Source organism: Ammospiza caudacuta, chromosome 4 (genome assembly GCF_027887145.1).
Source record: "Ammospiza caudacuta isolate bAmmCau1 chromosome 4, bAmmCau1.pri, whole genome shotgun sequence".
NCBI classification, from domain to species: domain Eukaryota; kingdom Metazoa; phylum Chordata; class Aves; order Passeriformes; family Passerellidae; genus Ammospiza; species Ammospiza caudacuta.
In genome coordinates this window covers 13,114,990-13,134,828 of record NC_080596.1, presented here as the reverse complement: position 1 = coordinate 13,134,828, position 19,839 = coordinate 13,114,990, and positions in this window count along the sequence as shown.

Below are 19,839 nucleotides of genomic sequence, written 5' to 3'. Positions count from 1 at the left end.
TTTATGGCTTTGTCTTAAGCCCCAAAGTTTCCTACAGGGCTTGTACAGAGCTTGGAGTTTCCCCATAAAGAGCTCACTATCCTGTCTCATCCAGAAATGCTCTGATACATTTAGTGTCACCTTTAGTGTCACCTAAATAATCTCACATCCTATGACTTCATTCTCTATCCTTGCATAAAGGATACAGTAAGCAAGTCATATGCAAACAAAGGTAAGTGCTGTTTCAGCCTTTGAAAAGGCACTTGATAACTTCCTCCTTTTAGAACGCCGCTTTGACTTGTCCCTAACAAAACACTTAACAGGATGGATTGCTTTGCTAGAAACTGTATCAGCACAAGCTACAGAGTAGCCAGGATTCTGCTCCGCAGCAACCAGTGCCAACAGTCTGTGTAGAAGCTGTATATTACTTACAGCAGAGCTTACAGCACAACCAAACTTAAAACTTCAGCTGTCCTTTTTTATTGCTGTACTATGAACTCAATTGAACTCATATTGCAAAGCCAGTTGATACAAAAGTAATTTTTAATGTCTGTGAACCTTCACTTTTTGTTCCCCAGTTTGTTCTGCTTCCTTTGTGCCCTTAAGAGCAAACCGCACAGTTTCACCTAAGGCTCTGAGTCAAGCAGCATTTAATCAGTCTCTCATTTAGGATAATCCTAAAAAAAACTCTCCTCCTTATTAAATTACTGGGTAGAAATTTTTCTGTTTGGAGCCTCCTGCTGCCTTGTCAATCTCTTCCCTAATTGAGAAATGAACATTATCCAGAACTGCCCTGACTTGCAGAATGCTGAAGAATTGTCTTAAACACTAATCCATTAACAAGATCCTGCTCTACTAATGTGTCACAAGAATTGCTTCAGCAACCCTTGTGACTCCTCCCCATCATGTTTGCCAGGACAGCTCTCGTTTTCTTCCGTAAGCGCTGTTGAGACATGGACATGCCCACAGTCCTTACCATCACTACAATATTTAACCTCTCCTTGGGCAGTCCTTGAAACACAGAGAAGCAAGAACAATCAGCTGTTGCTGTGATGAATTACCTGGGTAGGACTTAGTGCCACAACAGAAACTGATAGGCTCAGTTGGATGACTCAAATCATCTTCAGATGATTTCATCTTCACCCAGCACAGAGCTTTGCTAATACCCACTAGCTGAAGATTTCTTCCCATTACTTCAGGGATGACTATTCATGTACAGGCAGTAACACATGCTTGGAGACTAAGCTGCAAGTCTCGTTAAAGGCAAAATAAAAAGGGGGAGAAGATCAGGGCAATTAACAAAAATATCTCTCCTAAGAATTTGTTTTTGGATTAACACATATCCCTAAGGGATGAAAGAGGACTCCAAAGAGCAAAGTAATTTGGTATTTGTGTGTTCTGTTTAACATAACTGTTTTACAAAGCTAGTATACAGAAGAAGAGAGATTTAATTAACTTATTCCTATTGCAAACAATGAAATTAGCAACCTGTTTGTGAAAGGACAAAAATATTTTCAGGTTGTCATTAGTCTGTATGAAGAAGGAGACACAAGGAAATGGAAGTAGATATGATCTTGAGCAAAGCTCTAGTCTCTAAATCAGGAAAGGGAAAGTAGTGGTGAGCTTCTCATTAGTAAGATGAGAATCAAAAATGCTGGAAATTAAACCTTGAAGCCTGTGTACACTGCCTGTGTAGGTTGAGGCTCCTAAAAATGACAAAGAACTAAACTCAGCTAAACAAAGTGGGGAAAAAATCAGAATCTTACCCATCCAGAAAGGAGCAAGGAAAATTAAAGGCTGTAGCAACAAATAAATATACCAATGTTATAACTCCTGGACAGCAAAAAGGAACAGCTCTTCAGTACTAACTCAGTGTTTCCTGCAGTCTCATGGATTCAGAAACCTTCCTACCACACTGAAGGCCAAGTCACAGCCCCACTACAGAGATTCCAGACTCAGGCAATATAGAGCAAAGACACCATACAAGTAACCACCAACACATGAGGGACACAACCCATGACCTGTTGCATTTCATTGTTCCAGTCCATGCTGTGCAGAGATACACCAGACCATGCCCAGCAAGAACAGTGGCTGCATACAACTGCCTGTGCCTCCAGCTCCAGTACTCAGAGAAGGTTTATTCTGGCAGACTGATCCACATTCCTTCCTGCTCTCAAAGTGTCCCATCATCAATCACAGATGACTTCTCTAGTAAGCCTGGAGCTTCATCACCTGCAAGAAACAAAAGGTCCAGATCGTGCTTTGAGTACCCTGTAACACTCAGTACCAAAAAGAGTGCACACAGCACTGGGAGAACCTTTATACAAGAAGCAACCTTCCACTGCAAACATCAAGAGTCTTTGCTTCAAGATTTTTACTAGCTGGAACACAGCATTATTTAGGATTACTCTTTTTCCCCATTCTTTTAGATATAAAGAGGACAGCCTCCACCCTGGTGACAGTAGTGCACATATTTACACTAAAGCAGGAGACATACATCTAGAATGCTTAGCTGTAACAGGGCTGCAATAAAAACACAGCAACATCTTTGTGCTGAGCATGTCATGATCTCACATGATCACACATGATCTCCCTGCAGTGAGGCAGGGCTCTTATCCTTCCTGCCTGCTGACACTGGGTGGGCCAGGCCTTGGTTTGTGTTGCTAAAAAAAGAGAACGCTAGTGCAGGGAGCTCAGCTCACAAAGCATTTGGGTGGGGACATGGAATCAAACAGTGCTGGTGACAGCTGTGTTTTTCAGGCTGTGTCTGCATACTACAAATAGACTGTACCTCCCTTACTTGGGGAGAAATGAGGCTCTTGGACTTAAGTGGAAGAAGCCTCCATCTCACCCAATCATCTCTGCTATGCAGACACTGCCAGGCAGCATCTGTTCAGGGAGCCAGGGCAGCATGCTCCAGCACACAGCAACGACAAGGGGAGAAGTTTGGGCTGTGATAAGCCAGCTCCTGTTCTGTTCCTGACAGGGACGAGCCAGCAAGACGGATGAGAGCATCTCACTGGTACTCCTGAATGGTAGGTCATCCTTAAGCAGTCAGCTCCATCTCAACTAAACCTTTTTTCCCCACATTCTCTGGACTTGTGGAAAAGAAGCAGAGGAAAAGAACCATTTGGAAGGGAACAGAAATGGATACATGATGCTTAAAGAAAACTGACTGCGTGGTTTCTAATCATGTAAACTAACTTTTACTACACAGCTGATAGCTTGAAGCCACGGGGCAGGAAGAAACCACTCCACATATGAGCTGTCTTTGCTGATCCAGCAGTTTTCATTGCTGAACCATGGAGAGAAGTGCTCTGAACTTTGCCAAAGTAACGATGGTGCTGCCCAGGTGAGGAAAACATGCATTAAGGGTGACTTTTCACCCTTCATTTGTTCACTGCCTTTCTAAAAGAGTGGCTTCCCTGTAGGATGGCACACAGAGCAAGGTGAGCTCAGGCCAGCACATGGCCTCCCAGTCAGCTGATCAACAGCAATATCTGCGAAGCCCTCTCTGTTTTAACACTCAGAGTCTCAAGTGAACATAAAGGATTTGTCAGGGCCAATGCATATTATTCATTAAAAACTGGTCTTGCACCCAATGCTACAAAAAAAAATGCTTTGTATGAACAAGTACTGCAAGACACAGCTCTAGCCAAGAGCTTTCATGACTGTATGAGTTAGTTGCTAATATTAGCTAAGCTGCTAATAAATAACAGGAAATATTTTTCTTTCCACAATGTAAAGAAAGCCAATATTGTTACAACTTGAAGCCATGTAAATGCCCTCTGTGCTTCATCCAAAGCTCATTCAACACAGCTGTTAGCACTAGCAGGATGCAAAAGTCTAGAAGTTTGCAAAATTTTTAATTTGAGAAGACAGTCTTGCTCACACTGATATAGTCCAAAAAACAAATGCTTTGCAATGATGGTGACTCCACAAGAGCTTGGCAGTTGACATTGTACAGACTAGTGCTCATCCATTGTAAACAGTATTTTAGTTCAAATACTCCTGAAATTTCCCAGGCCAAACCCTTGTAAAGTGCTTGGCAACCCTAAACCTTATGCTGGAGATGATGAGCACATATTCAAGATGTTCAGCCATCCATGACATTCCCATGAGTCAGCAAAACCTGGACTGTCAAGAAAAGACCTCAACAAAAAAAAATCACAACTTTTCAAAGTTGTTATCCTTCACAAAAAATATCTGTAACTGAAGTTGGTTTTGCCCACCAGAAAGACCAGAATGAGTGTTAATACATTTGAAAAGGAGAACAAACTTCCAATATATTCAGCTGCAGAGAGAGGGAGATGCTCTCTGACTGTTACCTGTGCTTCAAACACCAACACACTTGTGGGCAAAACTCCTAGTAGCTGACATTCACAAGCATCAGTTCCCCGTGCCCTTAGCCTAGCAGTTAGCTGCTGCTGGACTGACTCTTCTGCCTCTTTCTTCAAGACCAAAGGAGCCAGCAGCAGGCAGCTCTGTGCCTGTGCTGACATCTCTGTCACACACAGGCTCCAACTGCTGCTCAGGAAAGGCGAGGATCTGACCAAGTCCTATGTGCCAGACCCAGGAGGACATTTCATATACCCCAAGGTGTCTCAGATAGTGTTAGAAACCAATATGATGACAACTCAGTCAAACCCCAGGGGGACACTGGTCTTACCACTGTTCTCTCCATTACACTGGCAGCATAAGACACTTCAAGTATTCTCTCTGCAAGGTCAACACAGATGGAGGGAAGCCAATTCTCAGACATGACCAGGTCAGAAAGTGCTGTTTATACTGTAAATAATCCAGGATCTTACACTGAGAATAACCTGTGGGAGACACTGCTAAAGTCATTTGTATTTAATTTTGCACAAAAACCAAAAGCTTGTACCTGGTAGGCAACTAAGCAGACATTTCTAATTATCCAACCAAACAGCTCCAAGGATTTTTGAAAGAAACAGCAAGCTCTACATCTTTCAGAGTCCTATGTTTGAATACACAAGCTTGCCTTCCAAAGCCACATATTTAACCCACTATGCTGGCAGTTAGGATCACAAGGCACAAATTTTGTGAGGTGGTCCTGCAAGGACCTGAGCCTGAGGAGAGATGCCTGCTATCAGCCAAGTCACAGCATATCAATTAGTGACCAATTACCTCCTGAACTGCAATCACTAATCAGCTGCCAACTGCAGGGTGATCCAAACTTACTTCCATCTGATTTACAACAAGATGTTAAGCTAATATAATGTTGCTTTGTACTGTGATGGGATAGAAACAACCATGGAGTCAACATGACTCAGCTGAGTTGTACCAAGCTGAACAAAAGCAATCCAAAGCTCACCCCTTTTTCCGGCGTCCCTATCCATCCTTCCTGGAGCACTGGGGTGCGGCACCTTTACAGCATTATTTGTAGTTAACTATTATCTCCTTCCCCTATCCTGGCAGAAAATACACCAGAAAAAAAAAATAGAAGAAAACATAAGAAACCTGTTAACCATGAATCCTTTTTCCCCCTCTGCCTCCCCTTCTCATCCTGTATCATTGTGGTCACCCTCACAAATAGCCCCGGGACTAGTTTACTTAATTTGTATGTAACCTCTCCTAATTGATGTTGGAAAGAGGTGGAGCTGCTGCTGTAACAGCAACAAGCAGTCTGTCACTAGCCACAAGATGCAAGATAAAAACCTAACAAGCAAAATTCTCCCACACACTCTACCCAGGCCAGACAAAAATCTAAATATAATCAGTTTGAAGAAATCTAAGCTTGTGTTATTCTTCTCCAAGTGCAATGTTTGCCAATAACACGGAAAACTTAATTGTGTGAGGAGTGAAGACTCATTTGTATCATTTAAGCTTCTAGGTCTTCATTAGACATTCCTAACTGTTAAGTAAAGCAGCTTGCTGTGTTCTAGCCATTATTCATTACTGGAATAGCATATGCTGCACTGCTCTGTATTTCAGATGAAAGTCTCCATCTTTCCATCTTGAAAATGAGTCTTCCTTGACCTCTTCCCTTACCTCCACTTCTGGTGACCACTGCACTATTTTCCTCTGCAGATTGCAGGTTTTAAAATGAGAGCTTATTTATGAGCTACATTCAGGAGCACTTCTGGAATGGAGAGGACTAGCTCCTACTGCCTGAACAAACATCTAAGGCAGGGGTTAAGGAAAAGTCTGCTGAAAGTGAAATGGTGTATCAAAATATAAAAGATGCTTCACTAGGACCTAGATTCTGACCATCCAAAACTTTAACTAACTCCTATATAGGAGTTAGTTGAAAAGGAAAACCAGAATCAGTTTGTTGCTTGCAATGGCATGTCACTAAGGCATGATACATACCTATACATATTCAAAAAAAAAAGGGTGGTCAGAAAATGAAAATCCACCATGAACAAGTAACCACTTGGCTCCAGCTGGGAAAACACCAGCGCTTATTGTTAGATCATATAGCCCCAACAGCTGAATTGGTCTCTGACTGGAAGTGGCTCTGGCTGTCAGTCTCTTCCCAGGACCCCTGTGCACTAGTGCTGAACACCTGGAACAGGGGATGATCTGTCTGGAGTATAGAGCTCTCTACTGCAGATAGCTAGGCAATTCATATTCAGGTACATCTTATCAACAAAGTAAGGCTTTTCAAGCTGTCTAAAACCACATCTAATTGGTGCTCCACTACCCTGCCCCAGTATCACTGTCTGTCTACATGTCACTGCCATACTGAATTTAGCTCGTCAGACTTCTTCCAGAATGCAGTTCATCCAATTTAATGCTACCTGCAGGATGTCTGCCACACATCTGGTCCTCCGAGTGACAGCAGTGTGGGACCTATTCTTAGTGACTCCCATCAGGTCTTGACAACTAAATGGATTAAACACCTATAAGAAATATGAAGGCTGTTTCAGGTCACCATACTGGAAGCCTGGGCCAAATGTACCCTCTTGTGACAAAAAAGACTTTAGAAAAAAGGGGGGGAAAGAACCAACACAGAGAAGAGGAAGGGAGTCTATTAAGATGACCTTCAAAAAGCTGGTGATATCTCCAAAGAAAGATGGCAAAATAGCAAAATCTGGTTCTAAAATGGCAACATAACAAAGAATCATGGAAAGACTCAGTGAACAGTTTGGGCAAGACAACTGGCTGATAAATCTCAGCATGTTAGGTAGAAAGTCTTTAGGACCAACAGACTATCGGACTGTTTAAAGGAGTATCAACAGAAGATGCATTCAAAACAAAAAGTTAAGGAAATTCTTCAGCCTGGTGAGGTCTGAACTGTGGAGTCCTACTTTAGAAGTAGTTTATCTTCTGTGTTCAGCAGAACAGAATTTACTCATTCTTTCATTAGCATTTGCTAAGGTTGGGTAATTTCAACCAAACATTCAAAAATAACTCCTATAGAGTGGAGCATGAGGAAGGGGAGAACAGAAGCTCCCCATCCTGAGGATGTGTGACAGCAGTTCCAATATTAAAACTTGAGCTGGTTCTCAAGATACTATTCCCCCACACAAATGGTAGCTAGCAAATCAGAGACCATCAGCACCTGACAATAAACCCAAGAACAGAAGTTGAACAGGCGTCAAAATTTCTGTCACATTCTTTGCTAAGCATCAAGAGGGAATGAATTGACAAACCCAAGGCCTGAAAAGCTCAGCAGTTTGCCTAGCAAGGTGGGAAGCAACCAAACACGCCTCCAAAACAGCAGGGGACCACAGAGTATGATAGTTTTAATCACTGTATTTTCTGATATCTCTGCCAACATCTCTAAACATCTACAGCCACAAAAAGCCTCAGCCTTTCTCAAACAACAAAAAAGAAATATCTCTAAATTTGGCTCCTTAAGACAACATGACACATAGGCAGAGATACCGCACTAGAGAGGAAACATGACTTAACCACCTGCAGGGCCAGGTTTAAGTTCCAGCACTTGTAAAATTATCAAACAATGCAAATGCTACAGGCATTTAGTGAAATTAAAAGCAATGAATTTACAGTGGGTTTTCACACATTATCCAATTATTACCTTGCTGCAAGATATGAATGTGACAAACAGCTGTGTAATATTTATGAAAAGTATAAAGCAGTTGACTATCCAGCTTCAAATAGCAGGGCAGTTCCAGGCTGACATCACTGTTGCCTGTATGTAACTGGAGGGAATCTGTCTCCAGCTGTGGCAACGCTGCACAAGTCCTCACTTAGCACATATCAAAGCAATCGGCAAATGGGTCATAAAAACAAGGCTCTCCCAAGGACGTAACCTTCTGCACTACTGACATCGGCCTCTAAGACATAACCTACTGCATTAATAAAGTGAGATCACTGTGAGGTTCAATTGTTCTGGCCCAACTTGCACTTAGAGGACTACATTACAAAGCTGTGAAGTAAAAAGAGAAAGAACATGAAATAAGCACATCCTTACAGTATCTGTCACAGTAGATGACCTGATCATCAGAATGTCAAAATTCACTACTAGTATTTCCATTTCTCTTTTGAACTACAAGTGAAACAGCAGATCTGATTTTGCAGCTATATCAGACTGGTAACAGACCCAGAAAAAAATACCAAAGCCTGGTTTCTTATGGAGAAAAAAAAGTCTTCTGCCACCACATTTTCCCTGTACTTACCCTCAATAGTTCAATGCCACCAGATGAAAGGGAGATGATATTTATACCTGTACTGATGAAAGGCTGGTGTTTGAACTCAGGGCTCCTAGATAACAAGAGAACTCTTAGAGGTGAGGTGATCAGTGACACAGCCAACAACACTAACCAAAACCCAGTCAGACAAATATCCATACAAACCCAAGTTGCTTGGCCTTGCTACAACAGCAGGTATCCTGAGAAAGTGGCAAAAAACTGACTTTGGCTCTGTGACCAGTGCTGGCAATCCAGACAGGCATATAGCAGGAGCTAGGACAGGCATGGAGCTATTGCTTAATGGCTAAAGCCTCTGACCCTACAAAACAGCAAAAAGACTTATCTGCTAATAGTGCCTAGTTTCTCATTCTAGAAAGCCATGTCCAACTCTCCCACACACAATGAGAAGGGAAAGCCATCACAATGCACCATTCCTTGCCAGCAGGTAGTCAAAAGGGCAGTGTCTGTGCAGCCCAGGCCAGCTGGGGCTGCCAAGCAGCCTCCCTGCACGCAGCCGTCTGTAGTAGCTCTCACCTGCTAAGTTGACCTTCCTAGCTGTATCTGTCAGAACATCTCTAGAATGGCAAGCTCTGCAGAAATGTAAAAAACTTTTCAACTTCAAAAGAAAAAAAATTACTACAAGCTAAAATTAACTTTTTAAGCAGGAAAAGCAAAGTGCCTATGCAAAATTAAAAACAAAAAATCAAAATATGTATAGGCAGGCCTCTCCTAAGAGACTGGTCCTCTTTAGCAGGTTTGATTCTGATCACCCTGGTGGGTTTCTGGGTTGCAGCAAACACTATGCAATCCCTTCCCCAAGGAAGCTGCTCTTTCTGTCACAAGAGGCATGGTAACCTGCTCCCAACTCCATAGCATCCCCCATCAGGTGCAGGCTCCCAGGGCTCTGGCATCCCTTTGTCACTTACCAATCAAGCAGAGATTGGTACATCCTAGACATTAGGTTCCATGACCTTGTAGTGTTCCTTTCTTTCTTTTGAGAAAGCCAGAGTTCATGTTGTTTGGGTTGCCTTGATACTGCCCTAATCCAGCTCCTTCCATTTAAGAGTTTTTAACTGACTGACCAAATTAAAACACCCAGATGTGATGTGATCTGCTTTGTAACACAGGAACTGAAACTTGTCCCTTTCACAAACAATCCCATAAGCACTGTAAGGTGGCTGTGCCACAAAATAGGGCCCACGCACTTTCCCTCAGCAAAAGGGCAGCTAAGAACCAAGAGGTCTACAAAATCAAGGAGTCTTTTCTGAAGAGGGATAGCTGTCATACAGCCTTCCAAGATGAGGAGACAACAATGATAAGGAACCAAATCTGAAGGCTCCTGGCTTCCTCAGTGTCACAGCTACCTTGTCAGATGTAAGACTAGATGTTTACTGAGGTTGAACAAAAAATCCTGTGGCCATATCTCAAAATTATAGCCATGATGAGCAGAATAAATATAGAAGGTTTTTTTTTAAATATAGAAGCTTTAAAACTGAAGGGATCTAGCATTGTCAGAATGACCTTGAAGGGCATAAAAACACCTCAAACCACCAAACATTTTTATTCCCAGAGAAAAGTTATTTTGTTCCCAAAGCAAAGTAATTTTTTGGCTGTTCTTTGGATTGTCAAGTTCTTATCTAATATATCCACATTTGAAGCAACTATAATATCCAAGTAAGCCATAATTAAGATAATTAACCTATCATACAGACATAATTATGATTTCTACTTCAATACTTGCAAGAATTACTGACATGTTGCTACACGATACAAATTTTAAAAGAACTTTAAAGTAGCAGTTAGTAGGTTATAAATTAAACAGGAGGCAATTAAAACTGTTCAACTGACTGCAGAGAGTACTACCACAGGAGAGTACACTTGGTGTGGTTGGGATGAATTTTCTTCACAGCAGCCCATATGGTACTGTGTTTTGGATTTGTAATCAAAATAGTAACAATAACACACCAATATTTCAGCTATTTCTGGACAGTGCTTGCACAACAACAAGACCTTCTCTGTTTCCCACTCTACTTTTCCACTCCCTGCCAGCAAGTAGGCTAAAAGGTAGGCACAAGATTGTGAGGGGTCACTGACAGGACAGCTGACCCAAACTGATTAAAGGGATACCTCATCACATATCATCATATCACATATTGTTTGGCAAAAAAGTCCGAGGGTCATATTTTCCAAAGTAATTGTTGCTTGGAGACTGGCTGGGCATCCCACTTCTTGTGGAAGGTGGCGAGTTACTGCCTTTGTGTCACTCGATGTCCACACACATACACATTGTCCTTCATTTAAATTGCCTTCATCTTGACCCAAGAGTTTCTCTTGCATTTGCTCTTCTGATTCTCTCCCTCATCTTGCTGGCTGGACCTAAGCCATCAGCTGATTATTAATTGCTAACCAGGGTCAGCTCCCTTCAGAATCCCAAAAGACAGTTACTGCTTACAAACCAAGGAATGAGGAGTCATGCAGGTCAGATTAAAGAAAATTTAGGATAACTCAGGGCTCTTGAGAAAAAAAAACCTACAGGTTACAGGTGAATTGACAATTTATTGTACTAGCTAGGGATTTCAGGAGCAGAAAACAAAAAAGAAACCATGTAGGTTTTTCAATACATCAGAAGCCAGCTGGTTGAACGGGTTCTAAGCTACCAGGAGAAAGATAAGGCAGATAAAGTCAGCGCAGTGACACTACATATTTCTGCATCTGCTTTCATTTCAGGTGATGTGGAATGGAAAATTCTCAGGCTTGTGTTAACCCTTCTCGGAAAAATGCAAAGTACTTCTCAGGGAGAAAAAAAAAATACAGACGTCAAAGTAAAAAACCCTACAAATAGACTCAAAATGAAACATTAAATCCCATGTCAGAAAAAAGCAAATGAGTAAGCCAACAGTGCTGACAAATTCAAAACCACACCACAGATTAAATTAGACCCATGTATTTATGACTCATCTGAATAATTGCCGAGCAAGCTGTGTCTGAAAAAACATCTCAGCATGGAAGAATTTCTACACCTGGGTCACAGAAGGTAAGCTGTACTCAGTTGCCTTGCTTTGCAGCAGAACTTGTTGGTGCCTTGCAGAGAAAGCCAGGTGGCAGAGGAGGAGCAGAATGAAGACAGAGCAAATGAAAATTCAGAGTACAGTTGTGATGAGCTGCAGAAGCAGATTAGTACTATAACAGCAGATAGAGAACCAAGGTTGAGAAGAAAAGGATAAACCACATTCCATATGTACCAACACAGAGCTGTACAGAGACGTCTGGTGAGTAGATGCTCCCAGCAAACATCTGAAAGGTCAAGTTAAGTTTGTACGCTTCTCTGGATGAACAACTGTTACCGTCATCTCAAATCTATTGCAATTCATTACCTGCTCCCACAGTAACTCCTCTCTGAGGCAAACTTGTGAAGGCACAGGAGTTGCCTAAGGCCCCTCCTGCTACCTCTGGCACATGTGCTGTCTCCCTGACAATCACTGTGTTTCATCAAGACTTATCAAGCCCCACAGGAAGCCGTGCCATGCAACTTGGCACCTCAGCTTCCAGCAGCAGGACTCAGTCATTAAGGATTAGCTCACAAACATCATCCAGCCAAAGCACTGTACCACACACAGTACAAGGAGAGGGGTCACCCAATTTTAAATGGTGAGGGGTTTCTTGGGGGAAGGTGTCAGAGGCATATGCATAACTGGAGGAGACTTAAAGGCTCCAGATGTGCAGAAGTCCTTCAGGACATAATTTAAAATTTTAGAGGAACATATGTACAGGCTGAGAAGTGCCATCTCAAATAAGAAACAGTTCTTGAATCCAATTCATGGACAATTTCCTGAGAAAGATGTATAATTATTTGAGCTTCAACTTTTTCAGTGCTACATTGAAACCTACCACATGAGATCAAGGCATCAAACACATGCAATCTTGTCAATACTGATTCTGATCACAGATTCAGAGTCTAATCATTTCCTTCCAACATTTCACCTCTTACCACTTGTCTACTGCAGGCAAGGCACTTCCTGGTAATTTACTTTCATTTCTTTAACATTTACAGTGACACAAAGCACCAAAGTATGAATCCTACTTCTAAAACTTAAAGGCAATAGAACACCCACTCTTATGGTATCTGAGCACTTAATAACTGTTCAACCTGTTCTTCTAAGCTTCAGTTACAGATATTCTAAAGCTTCTGTTAAGTAAACAGAGCCAAGAGCACTTAAACTATAGTTGATAATTTGTGAGTTGGAAGAGGAATCAGAAGACCCAGCAATATCCTTTGAGCCCTAGCTTCTATTATAGCTCTAGTGTTGATCTATGAAATCCCATAGTTTTGCTATCTCACTCTTGATTCTAAGTATCCAGTGAGGGTAACACAGATAAGCAATCAAACTATTTGATAAACAATCAAACTCACATGGAAAAAAAATCCAAAACGTAAGATAATTGAAGCAGGACATAGAATCAGCAAGTCTAAACTCCAATCTTTTGAAGCATGAGTATTCCAGCAGCCCCAGAAACAGAAAAGCATTGTGGCTTAAAAATAGGGTGTGATACCAGATAACAGCAGTGATTCAGCTGGAAGACAATGAGTATACAAAAGCAAGAGACAAGCCAAAACCTGCACTGTAATGACAACACACAGTCACAGCCTTAAAATCTCCTTTGGTTGCTGGAATGAGAGGTTAAGAACAGGGCAACCTGCTTCATGAGTACAAATAATAGGAAAAATTATAGCCATCACAGAAGCAAAACCCATCACAAACACAAATGGCTATTACCAGCTGATGTCCTGACAGCGATGCACGCTGCAGCCATCTGCAATCACAGTTAAGCCACTTTGAAAAGCAGCACAGCTTTTACAATTCGAACCAAGATGTTTATTCACAACCAAGAGTCTGACCAGAAAGACTGCAGTTGCAAAATGGACCAATATTGGGAGCAAATTAATTTCCTTTCACAGTAAAATGTGTAAAATGTATGTCTCAACTTGACCATCTATATGCTTATATGTGGAGAACGAGACAGCAACTCCTCATGAAATTGGTAATGTCTATTTACACACTGTCCTTTTTTTAAGTGAACAAACATAACATTTGGTCCCACTGATGTAGTTTCATGATTTTGGGGTCAAGAGATGGATACATACAAAACCTCTACCCAAAACCAGATATGCATGCCAAAGAAGCATTTCTACAGTTATGAGATGGATAGGATTTTTTTTCTTAGCTGCTTCCTGCCCTTTGACTCCCCTTGGATATTGCTTCTAATAGACTAAGCCTCTGAGCAACTGCTACTCTGAACCTGATTTCTCAAAGACAGACCATTAATGCAGTGTCTCCCAACAAACTCAATGGGCTTTGACATTTTAAGAGCTGGAGGAAGGGGTGGGGAGCAGAGAAGGAAGAGAGGCTACTACCCCTATTGAGAACACCATTTATGGTTCACATCTTGATAGACACCAAAAACTCTGCTAAAGACATGCAGGTAACTGGGTTTTAATTTGTTTAGGATTCCCAAAGAACCACATATTAACAGAAAACTCCCAACAAACTCACAAAATACAAGTTTCCTTCTTTCTCTAAAGATGACTTCCCAGAAATATTATCCCAATAATTACATTCAGTCTTTAATCAGACCTTCAACTCTGAACAGCTCTCTGCAGAGAGAAACCCAGCAGAAGGTGTTCAGAACTGTCAGCACACTGAAGTCTTGCTGTGCTTGGCTATGACAGTGAGAGTTTGAAAAGGTGACCTTTACAGTCAGGCACATGGCACTGCCTCTCTTCAATTCTTTCTTAAAAGTCTGTAGTATCAGAAACTGAAACCCTCCACATTTCTTCCTCAGGACAGAAGAGAAAAATACACTGGCGCACAAAAATACACAAGACAGAGAAACCTGATGTGTTCTCTCCATTATGTTATTGAAAGCTATCTGTCCATTTTGTATAGCTTTAAACTGTGCTGCTACCCATGGGTGTGAATGCTGTGTGCAGAGCCCTGGACACTATTTTTGTTACCCAAAGAATTCCTTGGTTTGCATCAGGGTGCTATTCACCTATTTCAGGATAAGTTAAGGTAGGGCTATCTAGTTAATGATAGGGTCTACTACAGTACCATGTAGACACCTAGTCTTGTCAAGCTTGTTCTTTAAATCCCTGTCTAATTGGGCTAGACAGTTTGTTCCTACACTTCCAGTGAGGTGACAGCTAAGAAGAGAGCTGTACTTTCTGCAAATATAAATCACAGCAGAGGGGAGTGAGTAGAGATTACCAAATACACACCCCACCCCTCAGTGCAGGAGAGCATGTGAGCTGAGCACCAAGTATAGGCTCACTGCCAGTAAAGAGTAACTGCAAAAGGATTTAGTAAGGACCATAAAGCCACGCTTAACTTCAGGTGTTAGGATCTTGTGGCTACTGTAAGGCTCAGACAGTTCTCATAGGTCTGTAAAGGCCCAGCTGAACTCAGCAAATGCAAATTGACCTGAGAAACACATCTCAGGGATGACCTTAAATACAACTTCACAGCCTCTCATTTCCAAGGGAACCAGACAAGGAACAAAAATTTACCACTTGAAATATCACCTGAACAAATCCACCCACCACCTCCACACAAGGTCCAGCTACGCCAAACAGCACTTTCATGACAGTGATCTCATTTCTTTTCCTCCAGCCATAACCACTGTAGACCCCTCTACTGCAACAAAGAAAATGTAATAGTTCATATTGATCTGGAATCAAAATATGCACCAAACATAAGATGCTGCCACCTCCTGATTCCATAGGGGACTGACCTAGAAAACCCACAAAGCTGAACAGGGTTGCAGCTGGACTGAGACCATCTAAACACTACTCAAGACTGCCAAAAGAGGACAGTTTCCTTTTCTCTGTGTTCACCCTGCCTCTCAAAGAGCTATTTCAACTCATGTTATGGAAAGTCATCCATGAAAAAAAAAATGAAACTTTTATTTCAGATAAGCAATTTAAATTAGGTCAGTGATGACTGTGAGAACTGGTAGCACAACTGAAAGCAAGGAGCAGACAAGATAGAAGAGAAGGTCACCATATCTGCAGCAGAAACAGAGACCACCTCAGCTGTATCATTTAACCTTACCTGACGGGATTTGAAAAGGTAAAGGACAGAGAAACAGTCTGGTTTCTAAAGCAGAAGTGCTCAAAGAAGGGAAAATTGCAGTGATAATTATGAAATGCAGATTCTTCAGGTGTCTCCACAAAACCAAAATCAAAGGGGACCATTCAATAAACTCAGCTTTGTCCTAACTTGCTTGTCACTGAAGCAACTATTCAACTCTTCAGGGTCAGTCTGTCTCACAACATGCACCTTCAAAAGCATTTCTCAGGTTTTATTTAGCTATTCATAAAGTGCTCACCCTCCCTGAAATCCAGTGAAAACAAACAGATATGGCCCTTAACACTACTAGCATAAGAATCACACCACCTGATGGGACAGGGGGAGAAGGAAAAACCCTGACCAGGGGAAAAAAACAGGCAACAAATACAAACAGGAAAAACTACAGGAAAAGCAGTCAAACACATATCTTGTGGCAAGTAGGGAAAAATTGTGTTGGCTTCCAAGAACTTAAGTTTCCCTTTCCCCCCTCCCCGCTCCAACTTATTAATTTACTAATTAAAAATAATTTTTTGAGTAATCCTTATTGGGAGTTTCCTGTTTACACAGCAGTTACTCTGTGATCCAATAAACTCCCTGGCCTGAAGTACGTGACCTTGACACACACTCAGTCCAGCATACAGCAGTTACCTTGTAAACAGGAAGCTGCCAGTGCACCAAGGCACAGGAACAAGAAGCACACAGGAGTTATACTTCTCCACCAGCACCTCCTGCAGCTTATTTCAAGTACAAATCAGGAATTAAATCAAATATGTCATGAATATCTATGCCAAAAAGTGTTTGCCAGCATTCTCTGGAGCTTTCTTGCGAAATTACAACTTACTTTTAACTGTAAACATCTTCCATGGGCTGACATAGCAAAAGACTTGCAGGCATCCCAGAGTGGCTTTTGAAAGGCTTTTAGGCCTATAAATTAATAAATGCAAAGCAGAGAAACTATTGTAACCTGCACCTTGCTGTTTTGGGGTTATAGGCAGCTGACAAGCATTAGTGCTCATACATTCTGGAAGGTATCAGGCTTTATGGGAATCACACACATGGTAACACCAGTCAAATATACAGGTGTATCAGTAGAGGCTTAAATACTAGGCTGCAGCTACATGGACAGCTCCCTGCTAACCTGCATCACAAAAGTCTACCTTTTGATAGGAGCAGTAACAAGGCTTATCCTCCGATCCAGAGCACAAATTCCAAACCAGTGGACTCTGCATTTTAATTTTACACACACTGATCTACTTTGCAAAAGTGATAGTCCCACCTCACCTTGGTTCTCCACAGTTCTAAGTTATACTGACTGCAACAGGCCAACAAAATATAATTTCCAAAAACACACGTCAAGCAATCAGCAACCATTTCCACTCAGCTCCTTGATAGATAGCAGAAGGCCTGGACATAAAAGCAAGCCCAAGTTTGTCTTTTATGTGGAACACAGATGTTCTCAGTTACCCATGTCACTTCTCAGCAGTGGCGCATCTTAGTAGACAGTCTTCAGAGAATGTCCATCAGCAGTTACTTGCACAAAAAAGAAGGACAAATGGGCTAATATTAAGATGTTTTAAAGACGTTTCAAAGGGAGAGTTTCCAAGCAGCTGTAGTGATCTGGTTTTGAAAGGCATTTGGCAGACACTGAGGTAATTCTTCCACATCCCTTTAAAACAGGCTAGGGCAAAGCAATTAGCTGTCCCTTTAAATAACTGTACCTATCAAATCTCTGACAGAGGAAGATCTAAAAGGGAACTCACTGCCAAGTTTAGCACCATTTTCCCCCTCCCTTCCAGAGCGATTTGCTATATTGTAATCTACGCAGGAAGCCACAGCTACCAGCTGCTTGCTGCACTAAGGAGTGTCTCTTACCTTAAAATTCTTGAACAAGAGCCCATCAATTAAAAAAAAAAACCCCAAAAAATGGTGAAGGCTGAAATGAACCTCTGGAGATGGTTTAGTCTATATAGACTAACATTACATCCTTGAAAAAAGCATCAGCAGCCATGCTCACTTGCAGATACCCACCACCACTAACAACATACTACAGTAAAGGTGCTGGACTCATGCTAACAATGTTTTAACTTTGTCCCATGTGAAAGGCATGAAACCCACCACGATGGGCTTTAAAGTACAGTATTCTCCAAAGGTGTCTTGGTGCACCTGCAGATTCAAAGGGAAGTACAAAACCAGACACCAGCCCCACGTAAGTGCCCTCCATTTAAGTCGTGCTGACAGCACCATCTAGTGCATTACATGCAAACAGACCTTTTTTCCATAGGTAGCAAAACAGGATGTAAAGTTAACACCACACAGTAATTTCTAGTAAAAATAGAAAATGGAGGTATTGCTTATAAATAACACAGGTTAAATAAACTTGTTGTGTGTATACTCCACAAGCACCTCACCCCAAGTGATGATTGATGTGGTCAGAACAGACACACAAGAACTGCTTCAGTGTTTGGCTACAGAATCAGAAGCTAAGTCCCAGTAAATCTACTAGTGTCAAGTTCTGCCACTTGGACACTCCAGAGAACAGATAAATGTGATAAATTTTGAATGAGCTCAAGCTGTAGCACTACAGTTGTAATCACCTTTCATCAAATCAAGAAGCCAATAGAAAGTTGAAGAATAGGTAATTTATTTCATTATGTAAAACTTCACAATCACCTCCTAATTTTTACCTCATCACATAATTCCATCTTTCATCATCTCTCTCTGCAGAAATACTTCAGTTCTTCGGGGCATGTTTTCATCCTCTGTTCAGACTTTGCTTGCACAGCTTTGAGGTGAGACAGACAACACCAAGCAGTGTTACAAAGTGCCTTTTGCACTCCAGCCCCCACCACTGCAAAGGAAATGTGCTCCCTTAAGCTAGCCAACAGCTGCTGTGCTGATCAGGCATTTCTACCAACCTGTCCACTCTGGGAGCATAGGCAAACACAGTGACTATCAGGAGTGAAGATTGCTGGAACTGAAGTGTTTTGGAGAGGGGAGTTCATGGTATTTAGTTGACTGGCTGCACCTATCAGGCTAGTCTAGCAAATATCTGCAGCCTTACAACAAAAATTATCCCATAGTCTACAGCATTACCCTTGCTATGTCTCTACTCCAGTTAAACAAACAAAAAAAAAAAAAAAAAAAAAAAAAAAAAAACAAAAAAAAAAACCCAAGAAAAAAAAAAGATAGGTAGAGCTTTATAACAGAGCTTTTATAACAGCATGTTAAGTAGTAAGATATAAACATATAAGTTACCATAGTGGACAAAACAAGCCTTACTTTATAAGTGCAAATTACACACAGCCCTAATCATAGAATCATTAAATCGTTAAGGCTGGAAAAGACCTCCAAAATCATTAAGCCCAACCATTGACCAATTACCACTATGTAAAGTGTAGGAGTAAGTGCCATGTCCAGTTGTTTTCTGAATGCCTCCAAGGGTGGTGACTGTACCACCCCCCTGGGCAGCCCATTCCAATGCTTAACTAACCTTCCTGTGAAAAAATACTTCCCAATACCCAGCCTGGACCTCCCCTGGCACAGCATGAGGCCATTTCCTCTCATCCTGCTGATACTTGCCTGGAGAAGAGGCCAACCCCCACCACACAACCTTCTTTTATGCAGTTGTGGAGGGCAACAAGGTCTCCCCCGAGCTTCCTGTTCTTTTGGGTAAGCCATGCTTCTCCAGGAGAATGCTGTGGCACCAAAGGCTTTACTGAAGTCCAGGTAGTCATGTCCACAGCCTTTCCCTCATGCAATGGGCAGGTTACCTGGTCATAAAAGGAGATCAGGTTAGTCAAGAAGGGCCTGCCTTTCCTAAACCCATGCTATGGCCTGTTCCCCTGGTTGTATTGTACATACTGATAAACTAGCAAATGCAACTTAGTGCCCAAGCTTCTTCATAAGCTGCCCAAAAGGGCAACTAAGATGAGGTGGTAAAGTTTCCACCTACATTAGGGTAGAAAAGAGTTACGCTCTAAACTGAAATTTATTTAAAAGACAATGTGGATAGATAAAGCACACTTGTTTCATATTTCACAGAATAGTTTGGGTTGGAAGTGACCTTCAAGGTCATCCAGTTGCAACCCCTCTACCACTGGCAGGGATAACTT